At 38.5% G+C, this 8,242-nt stretch overlaps 1 non-coding gene across 1 annotated transcript; it reads right to left on the reverse strand.

The window, feature by feature from the left end:
* Positions 1 to 5,654: 5,654 nt before the first annotated feature.
* Positions 5,655 to 5,759, reverse strand: LOC145609867 (small nucleolar RNA R71). Its single transcript, XR_014106141.1, has one exon. It is a non-coding gene; the product is annotated as a small nucleolar RNA R71 (small nucleolar RNA).
* Between the last annotated feature and the right edge of the window lie 2,483 nt (positions 5,760 to 8,242).

Consider the following 8,242-nt stretch of genomic DNA (forward strand, 5'->3'; position numbering starts at 1 on the left):
AATCAACATACAGTAGATTGTAAAAGAAGCAACCAAGCCCCAAAACCCTAAACACTCTCCTCACTTACGGCCTCCCCTCTCCCCTTCACATCCGTACATGCGGTGCCCCTCATGGTGGCTCGTGGTGTTCGTCGCGGTGGTTTGTGGTTAGCTCATGTCTCTCTTCTCCGTTGAAGGTTGATTGAAGCGTTCAGTCACGACTAACTAGTATTAGTGGAGGTTTAACTTGTGCCCGTGGATCAAGTAGAGGAATCACGCTTTAGGTTCTTTATCTCCCTTTGTTCTTGCTCGATCGCACGTGGAATCACGCTTCAAAGGTACAATTATGTGTTCTTTATGTGTTATGCAAAGATCCTTGGATTAGGTATTGTATGAATATGATTCATGTGTATTTCCGCTGCGTAGTACCTATAAACCCCTACAATAATCATGCCGTAAATTTTGTAAATGTAATAATTAACAAAATAAAAAAACATAAACTAAACTAAAAAAGAATTTACTGATGAGTGACATTTTTGGCACTCATTTGGTTCCTTTTTGGATGATTTTTATTTCATTTTATCTCTCTTTTCTTTAGTTTTCCTTAGTTTTATTCTTGTTTTCTTCATTTTATGCTTTTTGTAGTTAGTTTCTCTTTTTCATGTCTTTTTCTAGTTTACTTGTTATTTTTCTCTTTTACTTGCTTTTTATCTTTTGCTTGTAGGTGGTAATTGATTGTCCAAGAATTCCCGAGCTTCCTCTCTACGAGTTTTCATTGCTTTTATGCCTAAAGAAGGTGCAAGAAGTTCCAAGTCAAAGGTGGATCCAAGGGGCAAGCTTTAAGGCTTTGTTTATGCCTTCCTCATGGCTTATACTCTTCAAGAAATTCAAGAAAGTTTCTGCCCACTTTGTCCTCCATCATCATCATCCTGGATGCATGCACCACTTGAGCTAGGACGAAGAGAAGAAGGGGAAAAACCCAGCAATGTGCGGGCGCACTAAGGGAGTGTGCGGCCGCACATTGGTCGTGTGCGGCCGCACACCAGGTGCGTGCGGGCGCACCTGTCTGGGTGTGTCCCGTGCGCGCCATTCTCCCTCCTCCGAGCGCCCGCACTTACGAGGGTCTATTTTTGGGCGTCATTACCGACCTCCTCCTTGTATATATAGTTATTTCTACCTATTTTTAGTAAGTTAGTTTTTTAGTTTTAGATTGAATTTGATAGTTAGTTTTTGGGAGAATTTTAGAGAGAGAAACTCAAGAACTAGAGAGAGAAACTCATGATCTTTGGTGTTTGTTCAAGAATTCATCATTGTATTTGATCTTTTGATCAAAGTTTTGTAAGGATCTTCTTCCTAATTTCAATACAAGTTTGATTTTAGTTGATTTCTTTAGTTTTTCATGTTATTGATGATTGATTTGGTTATTGATTGAATTTTGATTGATTTTGATTGATTGTTGGTTTAATCTTTGATTTCAAGTATGTTGATGATGAAATTGATGATTGTTGTAGTTTTGATCTCAATTCTTATGGCTAGTGAGTAGTTTCCTAGCTAGGGAAATGGTGAAGCATATATGAATGATGGAATAGTGTAATTTGGGGATAATTGATGGAGTTGATGATATGATTAAATTTGGTTGATCTCTCATGTGCATGTGTGTGATTAATTGAGGTTTGGCCATCTTTGATTAATACACTAGATTGCATTGTAAGCTTGCTATGATACGGACTATTGATTAGTAAACTTGCAATTTCACGATTGAGGTGCTTTGTGACGTTCCCTAGGTAGTGTTTAGCGTAGTTGACGCTAGTTAGACCTCTAGGTGAACCATCTTAGTATGCTCTTTTGGATACATGATGATTTTCCTTCATATCGCTTGACTTAGTCGGTTTGACCTCCCAAATTATCGTTTTCATTATGATTGCATGTGGATCCATTGCCCTAGTGTCTTAGATTGATTTTATACAAAGTTTTGCATTACCTAGTTTAGCCTTAGTTCTACCTCAAACCCCTTCTTGACTTCGAAATAGCTTGATTTAGGCATCGTGAACTTGATATCCATTCCCTTGGGTTCGACCTTGACTTACCACTACGCTAAATAGGGGTTAGTTAAGTTACAAATTTTGTTTGATAGGGTGGGGTGGTAGCCCAACGACCTACCGTTCTCCTTCCCATCATTTACATAACTTGTGCCCGAGTTTGAAGAAGGTTGAATGTGATTATGTGAATGGTGAAGATGGAGAGGTTTTAGTTGATAAGAGTGGTTTTTGGAAAATTAGGGATTGTGAATGGCGGTTTATGGGAGGAATACTTTTTTACCTTTTGTTTTAAATTTTTGACGGTTTTCTTTTGATTTTTTTTCCTTCTAACCGAGGTGCGTGTATGTGGTTGGGGTAAGATGGAGTGTTTAGGTGGATGTGATAATAATGTGACAATGCTTTCTAAAAAAAAAAGTAATGTGACAATGCTGAATTGTATTGGAAAATTTGTCAAAAATAGCACCACCTTTCACCGGTCCTCCATAAATGAAACGACCTTTAGATTATTCCAAAATAAAACGACCTTTGATACACATCTGCCAAAAATGAAACGTAACCGGTTGGTAACCTATTAAATAGGTTACTAGTGACACGTGTCACAATTTCATTAGTCATTTTTTTTAACAATTTCTTTTTAAAAATAACCTTAAATTTTTTTTAAAAAAAAACTTAAAATAAAAAAACACTGAAATTATAAAAAAAACTCCCTCCCCTTGCCAGCAGTACACTCACCGCCGTGGCACCCCATAACCGCCGGCGACCAAAGCCACCTTCCCCGGAACCGGCGGTATCGTTCCTCAGACACCGTCCTCCTTCTTCCCACCCTAAAACCCTCCTCCCTCACCTCGAAAACCCTCCTCCCTCCACCGGCCGCCGACCAAACCGCCTCCACTATGCGGGCGAACCAATTTCCACCCCCTTCCCCCCTTGAACCACCACCCGAAACTCTAAAACCCCAAAATCGAGTGGTGGTTTTAGGGTTCAAAATCCCACCAATTCTTGTGCTGGTGGCTTGGTGGTTAAGATCTGGAGGGTTCTACCAGCGCCGAAAAGAGGCTCTGGCTGTCACCGATAATGGGGAGGACGCGGCGGTGGATGTCGGTGACGGTAGGGGACATTTTTTTATTTATTTCAGTTTTCTTTGGTTTTAATTTTTTTAAAAATATTTTTTTTATTTAAGTTTTTTTTTAAAATCATTATTATTAAAGAAAATTGATAAAATAAAATTTAATTATTTTACCCAATCAACATGTAACACGTTGCAAATGCAACCTATAAAACAGGTTACAGGTATTTTGTTTCATTTTTGGCAGATGTGTGTTAAAGGTCGTTTTATTTTGAAATATTCAAAAAAGCGTTCTATTCTTGGAAGACCGGTGAAAGGTGGTGTTATTGTTGACAAATTTTCCTATTGTATTTCCTATACTTTGCACTGTTAACTAGTAATTTTATACTATGATGAGTGACATTTATGGCACTCATTTGATCTCTTTTAGAATGATTTCATTCCATTTTATAGCTCTTTTCCTTAGTTTTTCTCAGTTTTGTTCTTTATTTCTTTAGTTTGTGATTTCCGTAGTTAAATTCCTTGTTTTGTGCATTTCTTTGTTTATTTGTTCTTTTTCCTTTTTATTTATTTGTTTTCATTTGTTCTTAGGTTATGATCGTGTTTCCAAGGATTCCCAAGCCTTCCTCTCATATTTCTCATCAATTTGGGTGTCTCATGTTCGTCTTTTGGAGCTTCAAGTTTGAAGGAACGCAAGGTGAAAGTCAAGAGATTGGTGCACGCATGCGGTGGGGGCATCATCTTTGCCATGAACCCACCAAAATATCCATTTCAAGACTTCCTATTTTAGTGTTTATCATCATCACCAAGACGAGCGCACAAGGATGAGCAAGGACGAAGAAATAGAGAAAGTGCCCACGCGGAAGGTGCGGCCGCACACGAGGGTGGTGCGGCCGCACACCAGGGTAGTGCGGGCCCACCTCCCTTGGTGTCCTGTTCCGTACCCTTTTTTTCATGCGCCTGCGCCTTCGTGGGTCTCTTTTTGGACGATGTAACCAACTTTTCCTTTGTATCTTTTCTATATATAGTCTTTCCTTAAATTTTTAGAGGGGGAATGCATTGAGAATCATGAGGAAGAATTAGAGTTAGTTTTTGATCAAATTAGAGAGGTTTTTAGAGAGGGAAACTCTAGGTTTTAGAGAGAGAATTTCATGGTGGATTATTGATGACTGAAGCTTTCTTTAATTCCTTTGATCTTTGATCAAGATTGTAAGATTTCCTTTTCTTTAATTCAATCTTTAGTTTAATCTTCAGTTTGATTTCAATTGTTTTGTTGAATGTTCAAGTATGATTGAAGTTTGATTCATTTGTGAGTTGATTATAGTTTGTTCAATTTGATCATGATGAATTTGTTGTTTAGATTTGTTTTGATCTTGATTTCTATGGATTATGATTAGTTAGATTGCTAGGGTAATGGTGAAGCATGTATGAGTAATGGATTGATGCTAATTGGGGAAAATTGATGGAGTTGATGATGTAATTTAATTTGGTTGATGATCATGTGCATGTGTGTGATTAATTAAAGAATAGCTAACTTTGATTGTTGCACTAGATTGCATTGTAAGTTCACATTGATACGGACCATTGATTTGTGGTTTGCATTTACACGATTGAGGTGTCTTGTGATGTTTCCTAGCTTAAGTTTATCGTAGTTGACACTAGTTAGACCTCTAGGAGAATAGCTTGATATGCTCTATTGGTTGCATGATTAATCTTCCCTCACATTGCTTAACTTAGCCAATTTAACCTCCCAATTAGTTGATTCCAATATGACTACATGTGGATCCTAGCCCTAGTGCTTATTACATTTTATTTCTTCTCGTTTATTTGTCGTGTTTGCCTTAGTATAGATTTCACACCCTATCTCTGGACTTCGGGATAGCTTGACTATAGACTATAGATTTTGACTCACCATTCCTTTGGGTTCGACCCTCGACTTACCGTTATACCTATATAGGGGTGTGTTGAATGTTTATAAATATTGTTTGACCTTGGGTAGGGGTTAGCCCCAATGACCTAGCTTCGACCCTCGTCAAAATGGCACCGTTGCCGGGGAATGGTGTCGTGATTGTGTATTGTTGTTGAGTCTATTCCATTTTATTCAAAAACACAAAAAGATTTTCCTTTAGGCTACATTTGTAGCCGTGCTACTAATAATTTTGTTTGAGATTGTGTGCAAGTGAACATGGGAGAAGCTCTTAAAGTGACATTGAAGGAGTTGGGCGCTCCGGGTGCTTACAAGTATGAGAGCGGGATTGCTCCATTATTAATCCCGGATGGTGATTTTTAAATCAAACCGGCTATGATCACCTTGATTGAGAGGGAACAATATGGTGGCACAAAAAGTGAAAATCCTCTCAACTATCTCAAGAATTTTGAGAAGTATTGTAATACAATCATGGTAGCCAGAGTTGCTTAAGAATATATAAGGCTCAAGTTCTTTCCCTTCTCTCTCATTGGAAGAGCTTTAGAGTGGTTGGACAAGGAGTTAAAGCCAAGGTCCCTTAGGATGTGGGATGAAGTCACAAAAGCTTTCTTGTCCTGATTCTACCCACCAAAGAAGACGGCGGAGGCTAGAGCCTTAATCCAAAGTTTCAAGCAATTGCTTAGAGAGAATATCTATGAAGCATGGGAGAGGTACAAGAATTACCAAAGTAATGCCCTCACCACGGAATTCCAACCTATCAAGTCATACAAATTTTCTATGGTGGTTTGAGCTTTCAAGGTAGATCGATCCTTGATGCCGCAGCCGGAGGGCCGATTATGAACAAAATGGAAGAAGAGGTTGTGGATGTAATAGATGATGTGGTAAGGAACTACATGGATTGGCATGATGTAAAGAGGGAATCGGCAAGCACAAGTGGCTCAATCAATCAATCTTATGTCGTCAACGATTTGTCCACATTGGTCTCGGAGTTAGGAAAGGAGGTGAATTCTCTCAAGACCAAGCTCGAGAGTCCTTCACAAGATTCTAGTATTCCCTCCCAATTTAAGGGGAGAGGTACATATTCCTACTCCAACCCCCTTTTTCCTTCTTGTTGCATGATAAGAGAATGCTTGGTTTGTGATTTATGTGGAAAGATTGATCATAATGCTTTAATTGCCCTAATGTTCCTTGTGATAGATATGATGGATATGAGAATGTGCTTGTGAATTGTGTTGATAATAATGATTTTGGATCTAGATTTAATGCTCAAAAGAATGTTGGGAATATGAATTATCACAATCATGGGAGCTATGATAATTATAACCAAAATAGTGGTTATCGTAACCATGTGACCCAAGAATTTTGTGGTAACCATAATAACTTTTGTTGTAATGATCAAAGCCATGGCCAAGAATATGGGGATCATAACGAAGGTTATGGTAACCATAATCAAAATTCCGGCCAAAATCATGGTAAGGGTAATTGGAGTAATCAAGGTAGGGGATATTTTCAAAATGATATTCAAAGAGATACCCCACCCCAAATTACTCTAAAAACTCAAAGCCAAGGTGATGAATTCTATTCTCAACAATCCCAATTGAATAGGCTAGAGAATTTCATGATGGCTCAATCCGAGATGTTGAATGAATTCACATTGTCTTGTAACAAAATGTTTGAGGTCTTATTTACTCATGGAAAGAAGCTTGAGAACTAAATTGTTCAACTAGCCGACCCTTTGAGAGATTGTGCTAGTCCATTTTGTTTACCCTAACAAGAAGTTGACTCTAGAAAACCAATGTGTGCTTTGACCACTAGGAGTGGTAAGGTCCTTAAACAGAGTGTTCATAGGAAGAGTAAGGAGAGTGAAAAGGAGAGTGATCCGAGTGAAGGGAATAAGCATGAAGAACCTAGCAAGATGAGTGATGATTCCAATGATAAGCCTAAGGAGAAAGGGAGGAAGCAAGATGAGGTTTACAAACCTAGACTTCCTTACCCCCAAAAGCACAATAGGCACAAATTGGATGAGCAATTTGGGAAATTCATCAAGATGCTTAAGCAACTTCATCTTACTCTACCTTTTACCGATGTGGTAGAATAAATGCCAAACTATGCTAAGTTTCTTAAGGAAATTTTGAGTGGTAAGAGAGATTGCAATTTGGTGGAACCGGTGAATTAAGGGGAGTGTTTTAGTGCCTCTATTCATAATGACTTACCCCAAAATTTGAAAGATCCCGGAAATTTCTCCGTAGCTTGCAAAATCAAAGGAAAATTGTTCCACAATGCTCTTTGTGATCTTGGTGCTAGTGTTAGCATCATGCCTTATTCCGTTTTTAAGAAACTTAAGCTAGGTGAGCTCCTTCCATCCAAAATGACCCTTTAATTGGCCGATCGGTCTATTAAGTTTCCAAAGGGGAGAGTTGAGGATGTTCCTCTCAAGATAGGAGAGTTAACCATTCCCGTTGATTTCATTGTGCTTGAGATTGCGGAAGATGACCAGATCCCTATCATCTTAGGAAGACCTTTCTTAGCCACCTCGGGAGCCTTGATAGATGTTAAGGGAGGTCGTATTACCTTGAGAGTTGGTAAGAATGAGGAAAGTTTTGATTTGAAACTAATGCACGAGTCTTTGTCTCTTGTGAAAGGAATTATGTGTGTTTATTCCCCTTTCTCCATTGATAATGTATGCATGATTGATTCTTCAACTAATGATTTTCTTGAGAATTATGATGATTTGCTTTTGAGTTGTGATTGCAAGAAAGTTAGTGAAGATAAAATGATGATTCCCGAGCTTATGGACGAGGAGGAAGTTGACATTCCTCATTGGTTTGAACTCTATCCTCAAGATGAAGGTGATGTTTCCATGAGTTTAGATGGTGAGGAACCATCTACAAAGAACAACAAGGCAAAGAAAAAAGCTCGAGATTCTAAGAAGAAGAGAAAGAGAGTTGTGGAAAGAAAAGCTTGCATTTGAAAAGTCTTTGTATAAAATCTCATGAAGCAACAACGAGAAGTTACTAGAAGTTGAGGAGAAATTTGCTTTTTCCGCCACTTTGAAGAAGGTGGTGTTCTTTGATCCTCAATGATTTGGAGGAAGGGTCGAGCTTAGGACCATAAGCAAGCACTTCCCGGGAGGCAACCTGGAGATCTCTAAACTTTTCTTTTTGATTTTGAATTTTCTTATTTTCCCTTCTTTTAGTTTCTTTTCTTTCACTTTTCCATTTGTTTGGATTT

This window comes from Chenopodium album, chromosome 23 (assembly GCF_948465745.1).
Source record: "Chenopodium album chromosome 23, dcCheAlbu1.1, whole genome shotgun sequence".
Taxonomy (NCBI): Eukaryota; Viridiplantae; Streptophyta; class Magnoliopsida; order Caryophyllales; family Amaranthaceae; genus Chenopodium; species Chenopodium album.